Consider the following 14,557-nt stretch of genomic DNA (forward strand, 5'->3'; position numbering starts at 1 on the left):
ATTCCACCGAACTGAAGCTATGCCTGTTCTCTGCTAAATGTTGAAATATCTTTATTTAGAGATCATTTTCATTTTCACCAGTGGAACATTTTTAGAAAAAAAATCTAATCTCGTTTTAAATCATCTTTACAAAGTGTTTTCCCCATTGTGAATATAATCGGTTTGTATTGCAGGAAGTGGAGACCTGGAGAAAAGAGGAATAAAAACCAGTCCTGGTCCCCCAAGCCATAGGCTAGGTGCTGTGAGCAGTTCAGTTCCAACTTACTGGTTTTCTTGATACAGAGGTGTATCCCGACTGTAAAGACGTATTAGAGATGTGTCACTGTCTTCCCAACCGTTTGGGGAGAATCAGGAAAACAAGGCCATTTAAGACACAGTGATTTCAGGTCACAGAAAAAAGCAGGGCAACTGAAACGTTATAGAATTGTTTTCCCCTTTTTCGTATTTGTGCGGTGGTGGTGGTATGTGCATACTTTTCCTGTATACGAATGCATATGTAGAGGGCATGAGTGCCCACGCATGTTGAGGCCTAAGGTTGATATTCAGAGTCATCCTCTTCCTTCTTATTCCTTGAGGCAGAGTCTCTCAATGAAGCCCAGAGCTGCCCTGTATGTCCACTGTCATGAGCCAGCTTGCTCTCAGTATCCCATGTATCTACCCTACTGGGATTCAGATTACAAGCAGGCTGCCATACCCAGCAGGCGTTTACTCGGGTTCTGGTGATCTGCACTTCAGTCCTCATACTTGGACAGCAAGCTGTCTAAGTGCTGAGCTGTATGTATTCCCAGCCCTGGAAAATCTATTTTTAAAAGCCAGGCCTGGCCTTTCTTTCTCAGAGCCATAATTCTCCCTGGAGTCCTAGCTCTCTGTCTTATACTCCCATACACTTAGAGCTACAAAGAACTGTAAAATTCAGTCTGGTTCCATTTTATACCTAGCACAAGCATCCCTCGTTGCTCTCCTAGGGATGCTTTTCCTACCTTTCACAATGATTTTTTTTCTTTTCACATACTCTGATTTTTTTTATTTTATTGATGTGTTTATTGACTTTTGAGACAGGACTTCACCCAGGTGGCTTCAACCTCACTATATAGTGAAGAATGACTTTTATCTTTGTTCCTCTATCTCCTGAGTGCTAAAATGCATAGGTTTATGTCTCCAGGCCTGGTTTATGCTGTGGTGGGGATTGAACCCATGCATGCTAGACAAATGCTCTTCCAACTGAGCTGCATCACCAGCCCTGTATTAGATCAAATACTGCAATATTTTCTCCACGTTTGTTGCTCTTAAGAGTTCTTGAGATCTTTCTAGAATCTTCTAATGTCTAGGTTAAACACCTCTGCCACTCTCAACTAAGACTATTCTGTACCCTCCATTTATACCCAGGTGCTTCAACTTTCAAAGACCTCTGTCAAAACACTACTTTCAGATTCTGTGTGCTATCTGATCCATGCGGCATGGTCAAAGCTATCTTGTCTTGTGTCCTGTATTCCATTTTCCAACCATGTTTCATACTTCTGCAGTAGCAGTAGTCTCTGTTGGTTCATGGAAGAGTTATAGTGAATAAAAGACATCAGTTTTTTTAAAAGACGAAGTGTAAAGCTGCATTTTCCTTTATTAGATTTGGTAGTATTAGCTTCTGGCCATTCTTTAGCCTTTTAAGAGCTTTTTGCCTTTAACTGCGTACATTTAGATTCTATCTACCAACTGTGTCATTTGCAAGTTTGAAAACAATCCTATGTCCTTACTTAGTCAAGTTGATTAACATAGCAACTACCAAACACAGTCCCCTCATGTCATTTCCATCCATTCCTATTAGAATTTCTTCCTAAGGTATATCTTCTTAGCTCTGTTGCAAATATTTTATAGGGAGCTTTACTTACTGGTAAATAAATATTTGCATTATGCAGCACGTACAGCTCAGAGCAAATTTTACTAAATCCGTTGGCATTAGTGAATCACCTCCACCTTACTCCCATCCATCACGTCACCACCACAGTACTCTGTATCAGAACAAAGAAAAACGAATTGTGCGAGATGGCAGCACGGACCCAGCTATCCTTGGTTCACAGTGCTGGAGATTGCTGAGTGCTTCAGAAGGTGCGGCTCTGGCAGAGGACCCCAGTTCAGGTCCCAGCACCATGTTGGACAGCTCACAATTACCTGTAACTACAGCTCCAGGGACTCCAACGCCCTTTTGTGGCCTCTGTGGACACCTGCATTCATGTGCGCATGCACAGCCACAGCCACAGCCACACACACACACACACACACACACACACACACACACACACACACACACACGCACATAATTTTAAAATAAAATATTCCTTTTTTAGAAAATAAAAAGGATATTCAGGTATATTTGTAAATGCAACTAATGTTGCACAACAGTAATAAATTTACCATGGAAAGGTGGTATACCCACACTTATGTATATGGGTATTTGTCTATACCTATATACTCAAACACACAAGCAGCAAATAGTGTTACTAAAGAATACTTACCTTCTATAAGTGGGAAACCCTACCACTTTATTTTCCATTCTATTCATATTTTAAAAAACTAAAGTCCCAGTTGCAGCTCCCTTCACTGGGTTTGTAGTCCTACCAATGGGCTTCAAACTTCAGTTTGAAAACACCAACCTAGAAGGCTTCATTTGTCCTTGTAGCCTCTTTCCAGGCAAGTGGACCCTTCTAAACTTAACTAAATGTCTAAGGGTCTGATTTTAACTAATTGTCACTCAGGTTCCCCCAACCCTGTAGTAATCCAGGCAGAACTGACTTGTGTTTTCTAAAGCCTTAAAGCCCTTCTGAGATGCCCTGCTTCCAAAGTACTGTAGCAAGGTTGCCTGTGCTCTTTGGGCAATTCAATTCAAAATAACATTTTTATTTAACTACCTACATCTAAAGCAGAAAGGCGGTTCATCTATAATATAATGTCCCTGATTTTCAAAAGCCACGGACTGGTCTGCTCTTCCCATGGGTGGTGTTTCAAAGGGATCCATTTTGTAGGTACTGCTTGAATGTAGATATTGCTCCTTAGCAGAAAGGAGCACTCATTTCCTACCTCCTTGCCCCGGAACTAATAGAAACTGCTTTCAACATCCCAAAGATAGAAGGGAGCTTCTATTTATAGGCTTTTTGTGGTTCCTTGAGTTTTATCCAAAGTAAAAAGAACAATAATAAATTGCCTTTGAGTTTCTGCCCATGGAATTGTTTATTTAGCATTTTCTGTAAAACAGGAGATCTTCCGTCTGCGTGAGAAAGACTGCATGCTGATTGCCTGGGAGACTCGAAATGATTTCTAATCTCGCCACTACTGTCTTGTGCTGTCTAAAATGAAATGTTTCGTTTTTTCAAAGAGGCCGTGAGGATTTTCCGGAGAGGGTGCCTTTGCTGCCCTGCAACACCCACAGCCCCTTTAAAAACAAAGTGCTTTGCTTTGTGTTTTCTAAGAGAACAATGGTATTGTTACTCACATTGGAAGACAGAATTTCCAGCAACTCCTAAAGTGCTTACATCTTAGCAGTTTCTTTGTTTCGTGAAGTTGTTTGTAAAAATTATCTTTGATTCACAAACTCCTAAGGGCCGCCATTTTTGTAGGACAGTCAAATGGAACAGTACCCATCTGCGTGTGGTGGAGAAAGACTTGAACCTAAAATATGTAAAATGTATTTTTCCCCCGGGCTTGGGATAAGAAATCGCCATAACACTTCTTTCTTTTGCTGAAATAAACAGGTCTTTTATTGGTAGCTGGGCCATCTATACCAAGGGCCTTGCAATTTGGAGGAGGTGATGGTGAGGAAGATGAAGCTGAGTTTATCCCTTTTCTTTTCCTGTGGGTTGGGCATTTTCAGATTCTTTAGGATCTCAAACACCAACATTGATGATCTCTAGATCTGACAAGGATTTGTTGCTGTTGTTATTTTGTGGTGATGGAGGTTGGGCCCAATGCTCCACCATTAAACGAACCTGTGAACTTAGGGGTGAGTGTGTGTGTGTGTGTGTGTGTGTGTATGTGTGGGGAGTATGTGTGTGTATTGTGTGTTTGTATGCGTGTGTGTGTGTGTGTGTGTGTGAGAGAGAGAGAGAGAGAGAGAGAGAGAGAGAGAGAGAGAGAGAGAGAGAGAGAGAGAGAGAGAGAGGGAGAGAGAGAGAGAGAGAGAACTGGTAAGCACTCCTTGAGGCAGAAGTGTATGGAGGCCAGAGGACAGCTTTCAGGAGAAATGTCTCTCTTGTTTCTGCTGCCCACTGTGTACTCCAGGCTAGCTGGCCAACAATTCTTCACATCCACCTCTCATCTCCAAGCAGGAGAACTGGGATCACAGACTTGCATAATTGCATCTGACTTTTTACAAAGCTTCTGGAGTTATCAAAGTTGCAGGGCTAACATTTTTACCTGCTGAGCCATCCTTCCAGACCCAAACTTACTTTTTAAATGACACTTGACCCAACCATTTCTCAATAAGTATCACTATTTCCTATTTTTTCTACAATCTGAATTTTTTCTTCATTTCATTTACTATATACCTGAATTTTGTGTATAAATCACTTTATGGTTCAGTGAAATTTATTTTCTCTCCAAAGATTGTGGTTTCCATGCTAGACCACCTCAGACTCTGAGACTGATAAGCCCCCAAAAAAGACATTTCTAAAAATTATTTTTAAATCATGAGAAAGAAACATATGGTGACTTGTCCCCACCAGAAAAGTGACTAATATCCAAACAGACCAAAATAGTTAGTCAGCCCCGTATGTATGTCCATATTCAAGTTTATAAAATGCATTTAATCAGCATGTTCTTCCTTATTCCATATTGAAATACTTGAGATCCTGATTTATAATGTGAAGCTCAGGCACCCTTTTACATGCCAATAGCTTTTATCTAGAATCAACCACTGATGAAAAAGCTCTTACTTAAATTATCTATGAGAACAAGGATGCAAAAAGAAGCAGGACTCATTTCCTCTGTGACTGTGCCTCCCTGCTATAGGCTTTGGACTTTGTCACCAGGTTTTTAAGCATAATCTACATGAGATGCGCCCAGGGTTGTGGAGGAGTGCTAAGGTGAATTCAAAGGCGCTAATCCATGAGAAATCCACTCAGGAAGAAGCTGCATGCAATGTAAAACACAGTGCAATGTTGACAAAGGAATTGTTCTTACAGATGAAGTGCATGTCTATAGAAGAATCATTGTGTCTGCTTCAGATGTAATTTCATGCCTGAAAATTTACACTGAAGAGAAAAATGGTCTGGACCCCATTAGCAAAGGCCCTGTTTTGCTGTCAGTTTAATTAAATGGAAACTGCTGGCGAGAGGCACGGAGGTTCATAGAAGCAGTGAGATTTTGTATGTTGGAACAGGACACTGTGAGATCTTCCAGTTTGAAAAGGATACAAAATGAAACCTGTGATTCACTTTTGTTTACAAATTTCCTCCCACTTTACAAGGAGCTTAGTGATAAGCTGGCTGTAATAATTTATATGTAGCATGGAGAACAATGGTGTGACCCCCCCAAGATAGGGAATGCTAATCTCAGTGAGGCTGGGTGGACTGATGCTGACATGATTTTCCCCTAAACAATGGGGGGAGGACCACTTTCTTCAGCAAAACTAATTGTTTCCTTTGTTTTATGGGTGGGGGGGCAGGGGAGGGTATATAGGACTGCTTTTAAAGTGTGTGTGTGTGTGTGTGTGTGTGTGTGTGTGTGTGTGTGTGTGTAACAAAAGAAAGAGGTAAAAAGAGGGGGGAAGGCTAGAGCAGAGACCCAGGGACAATGATTTATCTGTTAAGTGTGTTTGGCACCCTGCCTATTGGCTGGAATTTTAGAGAGAAACATATTTGGCTTTCTTTAATGGGCAAAAGCTCTGAACTTCATTTGTAAGGGAAAAAAGAGCATGTTTTCTTTTCTCTTTTTCAGTTCAACTTTATTGCATCTTGACATTCTAGCTTGTAATTGAATAGCAATTCTGGACCCTAGCATGGAAAGGAAGAAAACCGAGTCCCTCCTCCTCCTCCTCCTCTTTCTCCACCCCCCACCCCCTTCCTCTCCTCCCCCGCCCCCCACAACTCATATTGCAGAGAAAGGAGCCCATCCCCAGGGTTTATCTCGTTTTTTACAACTGCTTCCCCACTTTGAACTGGCATCAAAAAGTAATGAATGTTTGAGTTTGCTGAAACTCTGTACCTGCCCTTGTACCTTGGACTGTACTGAGCTTGTCGATGTGTTTGTGCCTATTCTAAACATTCAATCAATGTGGGTTATTTGAAGAAAAATGTCAATCTCAGTTTAAAAAAAATACTGGAGGCAATGAAAGTATTCTATGTAATATTGTCACAGTGTAGACACATAATTATTCTTGTGTAACATGCATGCAACTGTCTAACACGGAAAGAGAGCCTCCTGTATTGTAGAGATGGGCTGATGTCATTTTACCAGTGATAATACAACATGCCTAAAAGGCTTTGTACAAAAATACTATGGGGGGGGGCCTGCGGAGGATACTACAGTCCATAAACACAAATCATTATTTCCCTCTAACTTGGGGGCAGCATTGTCATTAGCGTTACAAGCTGAATAGAGCTGAATGAACTCTTTGGATTATAACTCCCTGACAAGGTGTTTTGAGTGAGATTTAATCAGCTACAATCCATACAAGCTGGGCCTATTACTGAAAAACATGGGAGCAAATATTTGAAGAGTGAGACACTGGGGAATCTGCAGGAGGGATGTTTTCTGCTCTTTTGTCCAGGTGTCTTTCTTCATTTGTTTTAATTTCGCTCATTTCATTGTAATACCGCTAATGGCCACTTACTATGTTAGGAGAAATACTGTGACAGAGAAAGAAAGCAGGTCGAGTTCCCAGTTACCATCATACTGAAGGAATCTAGCGCTGACACTGCCTGGGACTCAGTTGTACTCAACGACTTTTCTGCCACCGCCCCACATCCTACCATACACATCCGCGTGCAGCAACTTTGAATTTCTGACTCAATTGTCCTCACTGTGACATAATTTAGTTAACTATTCCCTCTGTTTGGTTCCCCACCCCCAGCTTCTGTTACATAAACTTCAGAGATATCTTTACACTTATTGTTTGTGTCCTCAGGAAAAGTGCCTAAAGAACTTGGGACTCATAAGGTCAAAGGTCATAGTAGAATTCTGGGGCATCTGCTAAGTGGCAGTTAAATATAGGGAATGTTTTCAGCAGACACTGTGCACTCCGAAATCATTCCTCCGTGACTAGCATTGCTAAAGCCATTGGAAAATATGTGACTTTGTCATCAAGTTTCCAAAGTAGCCCAATAGTGGAGAAGTCGGCCTTCTTGGGCTGATGGGTGCTGGGTGAGTCCAAGGGTAGCTAGGCTTTGGAACTGTCTGTAGAAGACTGATCCTGAAGAAAGACAGCCACACAGTTCCCAACCAGTCCCCTCTCTGCCTGTCAGAACCCCCACCACCACCCCTTAGAGAGCTTTAGTCAAGATGATGCCCTGCCCTTTAGGCTGTTCTAGCTCCACACTGAGTGTTCAGAGAGGAGACTCCTGCACTGTGTCTGAGCACTCACAGGATGTGAAACAGGACTGGCCAGTGGTAGGTTGGGACTTTGGTGGAAGGGTTAGCCAACGTTTCAACCAGTGAGCATTTTTCCTGGTGATGTCACCACAATGACGTCAGAGGCCCCACGGTGTTGCCTATGAAATACTCGGAACTGAAAAAACGCTCATTCTACTTTTGGCATTGCACTCCAGGTGAGGATAAAGTGGAGTTTCAATAAAATGGGGCCATTTTTCAGCTACAAGTTAAATTAATGCATTTACAACACACATACACACACTCCACATTCTAGCAGGAAACACAGGACACAGCAGACTTTAATTCTTTACTCTTCACTTTCTGCATGTACAGCTTTGTCCAAAAACTATAATTTATTGGCACACCCTTGTCATTCCAATGCTCGTGAGGCTGAGGCAGGAGGATCACAAATTCAATGCTAACCTTGGCAATAGAGTGAGGTCCAGTGCAGCCTGAACTACACAAGAAGACCCTGTGTCAAAAACAAAACAACACAAAAACAGAAGAGGAGGAGGAGGAGAGAAAATTTGAGTTAGCAGTCACTATGGAGCTGGACTTTTGGACCCAAATAACTTTGGTTGGTCTTTTGAAAATAAAATGAGAAATACAGGCAGCTAGTTTATTTTCATTTCTTTCCTTTTCCAGCTCGTGACAGTATTTCAAATAATTAGATTGATTTATGATAACAGATAGCTTGGAGATGTAGAATGCTTTTGTAGCACAAGGCCAGTTTATTATATCTGGCCTTATCCAATTATAAAATTGAGTTTAGTCAATGTAATGATGCCCTAACTAAAGTATTAATCATTGAGAGTCAACTTTCTCAACAGTTATACTGGGAGGCTGTTTGCAACCACACATGCACATACGGTTACTCAGCTTTCTTCCTTAACATGTAAGAACACAAGAAACTTTGGCTAAATTTAGCCTCCTGATTCGAATGCACATGCTTGCTGATAGCAGAGAGGGAGGGAGGATCTGATGGCGGGCGCGCCGCAGGATATGATAGACTAATTATGTCCCCCAAGAAAATGAATGTACAATGTTATTTGTACAAATAACATAAAGTGGTTATTTGGCCACACCACTGTTACGGAACAATAAAGATCATATTTAATTTTAAACACCATCCCCTGGGGTCTTCTGTTATGTTCTGGGTATTTTTGGATGCCCAGCCAAAGTTGGTTCGATGTATGGTTAACAGCAGCATCATAAAGGATAGAAGGGGAGGGGGGAGGAGAGGGAGGGGGCCGTGGCAGCTCCCTTTCCCCCTCCCCCATCACAAGGGCATCTGGGACAGGAATGCTGAAATAGTTGCTTTGGAATAAGGTTTGTATTTCTCTGTTCTTTTCATATTGTTCACATAACCGTTTATTTACAATAATTTGAGCAATCTCAGAGTTTCTCTTAAAGGCTTCTTTTTTTTTTTTTTTTTTTGGCCTGGATAAAAAAGTGCAGCTTTAAGATATTTCTCCTAAAATAAATCCGAGACGGTCTCATTTGTAGTCAGCACGGTTGATTGCTTGCAGACATACTGGAAATTTACATGCGCGTCCCTCCTGTATGGAGCACTGATCTGTTCATATCATTACGACTGGGGCTTGGCTGTTTGCCAAGAGGTCGAAATCCACCACTGTAAATCGTGAGTTGAAATAGCAGAAAGTAGATTTGTAACTTAAAAAGTGTAAACAGTTTGGAAAATGAAGTAATTTCAGAGTGTGATTGATTGCCTTCTGATTGTACTTTCAATGAGCCTGGGGTCTCCAGGGCAGATATGTGCTGTAACTGCTTATTATACATTTTCAGTTTTCGAGGCAATAATAGCATTGTTGGTAGACTTTTAAACAATGTATGCATCTCCTGGCGTGACCTTTTAGGAAATGAATAGTTTTATTGTATGTCCATTACTTTGCCCGAAACAACGTTTTTTGAGTTATTAATTTGACTTGTTCTATAAATAAAGAATTCAAAATGCAAAACAGCTGTGCAGCTCAGAGCACAGTGTGTCACACTTGAGCTCCACGACCACTGTTTTAGATGGAGGACCCATGGACAAATGGTTCTGTGGGTGATAAATTAGTAATGTTTCTGGAGCCCATGGTTACCAAAGATTAGCCTCTCGATGCGGCAGAGGCCAAGAGTTATTATCAAGGAGGACAACTGATTAGCTGTTTCCCTGGTACCGGAAGGGTAGAGCTGCCTTTGTGAAGCACTCAGTGCTGTGGATCTGTGGATGTCATTGAAGGAGGGATAAATAATAGTTGTGTGGATGGCAGATAGAAGGATGAATATATATATGTAGATAGATAGATGATAGAAAGATGACAGAGGAATAGGTGATAAGCAAAAAAAAAAAAAAAAAAACCCTGACATATGTTTGAGATAAATAGGCAGGTAGAAAAATAGAAGATAGATAGATAGATAGATAGATAGATAGGGAAAAATAATAGCTATAGTAGCTATGATGGGCCTCACAATAGCTCAGTTGGTAAGGTGTTTGCTAAGAAAGTATGAGGACTAAGTTCAGTCCCCAGCATCCCTGACAGATACAGTGATAACAGGCCTGTATGTCAGCGCTAAGAAAGCAGATAGAGGAGGTGCCAAGTGAATCTGTGAACTCAAGGCCCAGGAAGAGACTCTGACATAAGCCAGAAGACAGCAGACATCCACCTCTGGCCTCAATGTACACACCCACCCACAAAGCCTAAAGGCCAGGTACGTGCTCCAATGACTCACCTGCTGAGTCATCCCGGACAGGTCTTTGTGCCTTTGCTCCTCTTTCTCCCATCAATACAATGGGTATAAGAACTATAAGCTCAAAACATGGCTTTGAGATTCCACAAGCTGTGGGAGGATTTCAGAAGTAAAAAGTCCTCTGTGTTGAGTGAGTGTCCTCCTGCACATCCCAAGGCTACTGCGTGCTCACAGCATGGGCTTTGGTCACTGCCAATCTAATACTATGAATGGCTCATGGGTGTGTACTCTGAGAAATAGTCACTCACTTTCATAGCCAGAGGTTCTAGAAATAATTTTTATACTACCAGTAGTGTTGTAGTTTTTTGTTAAATAGAAATAATTTGTCCAATATAGCCCCCCTTTTTTGCATTTGTTATTTCTTCCTTGTTTAGCTCAATATTTTTGGAGGATCGCATTTTGTTCCCATATTTAGAGAGGAAAATTTGCAGTTCTTAGGCATTTATTGGAGTATTCACGACTATATCACCAGGGATATAGTTGCAAACGGAACAAAGTCATTGCTTTATGGCTATTCAGGTGACATTTTCCCATAGTACTTTCATGATTTATAGTTGTCATGTGTCTGGGCTTTCCAGTTTGATATACAGACTTGTGGCTGTCGTTCTCCAGAGGTGTGGTGGCTACTATAGGTCAGAAACTGATTTTTTTAATGTTTATATCCCTTTGTTTGAACTAATGTAACCTAACTAGCTGCACACAGCTAGCAGATAGGAAACTGTGGCAACCAGCGAAGTCAAAACACAGGGCCTTAAATACAGGTTGGTAGGTAGAGCACAATATCCTGCAGGTAGGCGGGAACAAAATGGAGAGGGCCTCTATTATGCTCAAGGAAGTACTATGTCAAAGTACCAAAAGTTAATGTTTGAAGAACTACAGTGAGGAAGAAATGGAGGGGTTGCCTTATCTAGATGTGCTGTCTAGATGAGGATTGGTAGAGAGGGAGGCAGTAGTGGTAAGGGAATATCATATTGAAATAATGTTTCAGCCTCATAGGGTGGCAAAGATGGCAGCTCTTTTAAGACAACCCTCTCCATCTGGCTGGAAGGAAGTCCTCACCAAACTAGAGTGTTTCTTTGGTGAATAGCAAGAGATTTGAATGCCTATGAGCCCTGTGGACCCGTGCAGTTTGAAGAGATCTTAAATTATGCAGCATGAAACAGTTTTATTTTGAGTTGTTCAAACTCCTTCATGTCTATGGCATAGAAACATCCAAAAGTGCTATGTGTGAAAGTGTGGCTGGAATGTGGCTAACCAAGACTTGAGCATGAGAGTCCTCCTGGGGCCAGCAGGGGTGGGGCGTGGCCCTGGGAAGGAGAGCTTCCTTGAATATCTGCAACTAAGATGGCATTCCAGCCACCACTGAGCAGCCTACACTCAAGAGGAAATAGCCTGTAGCCCCGCAGTAAAAAGTCTAACAATTGAGTGGGAATAGAGGGATATTAGACATCATGGAATTCTTTTTATTTATTTATTCATTTATTTATTGTAACCCTACATTCTTGGTAGGCAATGTAGATCATAGGTGGTTTTGGAAGCATGGATGGAAACGAATGAATGGTTTCATGCTATACTTTATATACAGGCTCAAGTCAACATCTCTGCACCCACCCCCCATACCTCCTTTCTGTCTGTAATTTTGGCTGGGGGTTTCCTCCTGACATTTGTTCTTGCACAGAGTCTCTCTTCTGAAGAGTACAAGTGCTGGCACCCAGGCCTTCCAAATGTGCCTTTCCAGCCCCAGGCCCATTGCAGACAAGAGTTGCCACCCTTTCATCTGGGAACCCTGGCAGGCACAGAGACTAAAGCCCACAGTAACCTTAAGGCTCCACAAAAATGCTTCCGTATCTTTTCAAATGAGGAGAAAATACCATGACCTTTAAGACAGTGGGGAAAAAATTCTGAATATGTACTGTTTTTATATTTGTTGGTTTTAGTCACTTTTTTTTTATTAACTCCCACAATGTAACGTGCCCTCTGGTTTGTTAAGGCAGAAAGTCAGATAATACTAGCTACGTTGGTGTCTGTTGGAGTTGATGGCCCCAATGACTGCAGCCCCACATTCATCTTCAGGGAATGCTCCTCACAGAGGCATTTGTCCTTCTTCTGGGCCTTCTAGAAGCCAACTTAACCTCCTCTTCTGATTAGAGACGTCACACTTCCTCCCATCCTTCATACCATTGTGGGGTCTCAAAACCAGGAGGCAGGAGACTGCCACTGAGTGTTATAGTCCATCATCATCTTCCCAGCCCTACGTCTTTGCCTGCTGTGAAGGATTCCTTCAGTATCCTGGATCTTGACCTTGACATTTTCTACTGTATCCAAGGTTCGGCCTTGAGAGTGGTGCGCTTACTTTTCATATGTGTACATGGAAGAGCCTGCATCTCATACGTGTTTTAGACCCTTGACCAAAAGAAGGGCTCCACTCAGGCCGCCGTGTGGCACCACCGAAGGCCACACATCTTAGGCACTTGACTACCTATTTGTTTTTCTGCCAAGACAGTTCTGACATCTAAGTTTGAAGGTTCCTTTCTATGGAAGAGAAGCAAAGGAAGGCAGAGGTGTCTCTGGCCTACCAGAAATCACAACGCATGCGGTAAACCTAAGAGCAGAGAAGGTGGGAGCTAGTACATCTCCACGAATCCTGCCCTCTCTCTCTCTCTCTCTCTCTCTCTCTCTCTCTCTCTCTCTCTCTCTCTCTCTGCTATTTGAATTTAGCTCATTAAAACTTCTTTCAAGTATGGCTGGTACTGTGGATGTATTTACCCCCCCCCCCACTCTTTCTTATTGCCCTCCCACTCTTAGGAATCTCCTTGTTCCCAGCGAGGCCCCTCCTACTTCCTGTCTTATTTGTGTGTTTGTGTGCTGTGTGTTCATGGTCATACTGGCTGTGTCATAGCAAGAAGACAGCATTTCATAGGACCCCCCCCCCACCCTCCAGCTCTTAGGATCTTCCCAACCCCTTTTGTTATGATGGTCCCTGAGTCGTGGAAGGGGTGATGCAGATGTGCTATTTAGGGATGGGCACTTAACAGTCATTCATTCTCAACATTTTACCAGCTATGAGTCACTGTATTAATTATTGCCCGCTGCAAAACAAAGCTTCGCTGGCCATGACGGACAGCAGAGCTTTACAAGGCAATCACCGAGAGCCCTCCATTTCTTCTTAAAATGATTTATTCTGGAGTTGATTTTCCCCAACCATAATGTAATTGTACTTCAATCAATAAGAAAAAAAGTCTGTGGAACAACAGGAAGGTTGGGGAGGAGAGAAGCCAGCAGATGTGAATCTATGTTTACTTATCTCTGAAACAATGTTCACATTAAACCAGCTGCAGATGAATTGTACTATAACAGCGTTGGAGAAATAGCTGATGATCTCATAAATTCATGGGAAGTCCTGCTTCCAGTGGCCTCTCTTAAAGTCACAGGTATTTTTGGTAGACTCAGTAAGTACTGGCTTTCACTTAACTGGCACCTAAGGAATTAATTGCAAAACCAGAATGGTAGCCTCCTGCATCCTCCAAGGTTCTGAACCAGAACCAGAAGGGGAACCAGGCTGATGACTCCCGACCTCTGTTTCCTAAGATCCTTGGATCCCAAATGCCGGCACTCTGCTGAGAAGTTCTGAAGACGTGGGTTAATTAATTCACTAGAACCAAGATAAATGATAAATGGGTATTTTATTGGGGAACAGCTTACACAGAACAATAAAGAACCGCCACACCGTTTTCTTTGCCCTTCTGATTAGATACACAACCCAAGAGCAAAAAGACAGAGAGAGAGAGAGAGAGAGAGAGAGAGAGAGAGAGAGAGATCAACTTCACACTTTCCTCTTTCTGCTTCTGTCTACACCTGAAGCCACGCCCAAGGGGGTGTGGCCACTAACATAAATACACCAGCAAGGCTAGATGCCAAAAGTTCCTCTTTCAGTAGGCATCTCCCATCCCAGCAAGCAGCTCCATTCTGAGGCGGCTTGTGTCTTTTCTCCTTGTATCAGGTTTTCCTGGTAAGAACTCTGAGGGGTAGCTACCTTTGGGGCCTGTGGGATCAGACAGTCCCAGGTTCCAGAGCTTGAACAAGCTGCATGACCTCTCTCAACCTCAGTTTTCTCATGGCTGAGTTGGGAGTAGCAAACATATCCCTCCCCTGGTTGCCACTCTGGTTAACCACACAAGCGAGGGCTTAGCACTTGCCTGGCTATATAGCCTATGTTCCACAAGAGGCA

At 42.4% G+C, this 14,557-nt stretch overlaps 1 protein-coding gene and 1 long non-coding RNA gene across 5 annotated transcripts in view; one reads left to right on the top strand and one right to left on the bottom strand.

Annotated features, from left to right (window-relative positions):
* Arid5b (AT-rich interaction domain 5B) overlaps positions 1–14,557 on the top strand; it is a 172,959-nt gene that overhangs the window by 53,011 nt on the left and 105,391 nt on the right. The gene's annotated exons all lie outside the window — the stretch shown is intronic.
* LOC121134353 overlaps positions 1–14,557 on the bottom strand; it is a 55,883-nt gene that overhangs the window by 39,914 nt on the left and 1,412 nt on the right. The window lies entirely within an intron of this gene.

Source organism: Mesocricetus auratus, unplaced genomic scaffold, assembly GCF_017639785.1.
Source record: "Mesocricetus auratus isolate SY011 unplaced genomic scaffold, BCM_Maur_2.0 Super-Scaffold_100027, whole genome shotgun sequence".
Lineage (NCBI taxonomy): Eukaryota > Metazoa > Chordata > Mammalia > Rodentia > Cricetidae > Mesocricetus > Mesocricetus auratus.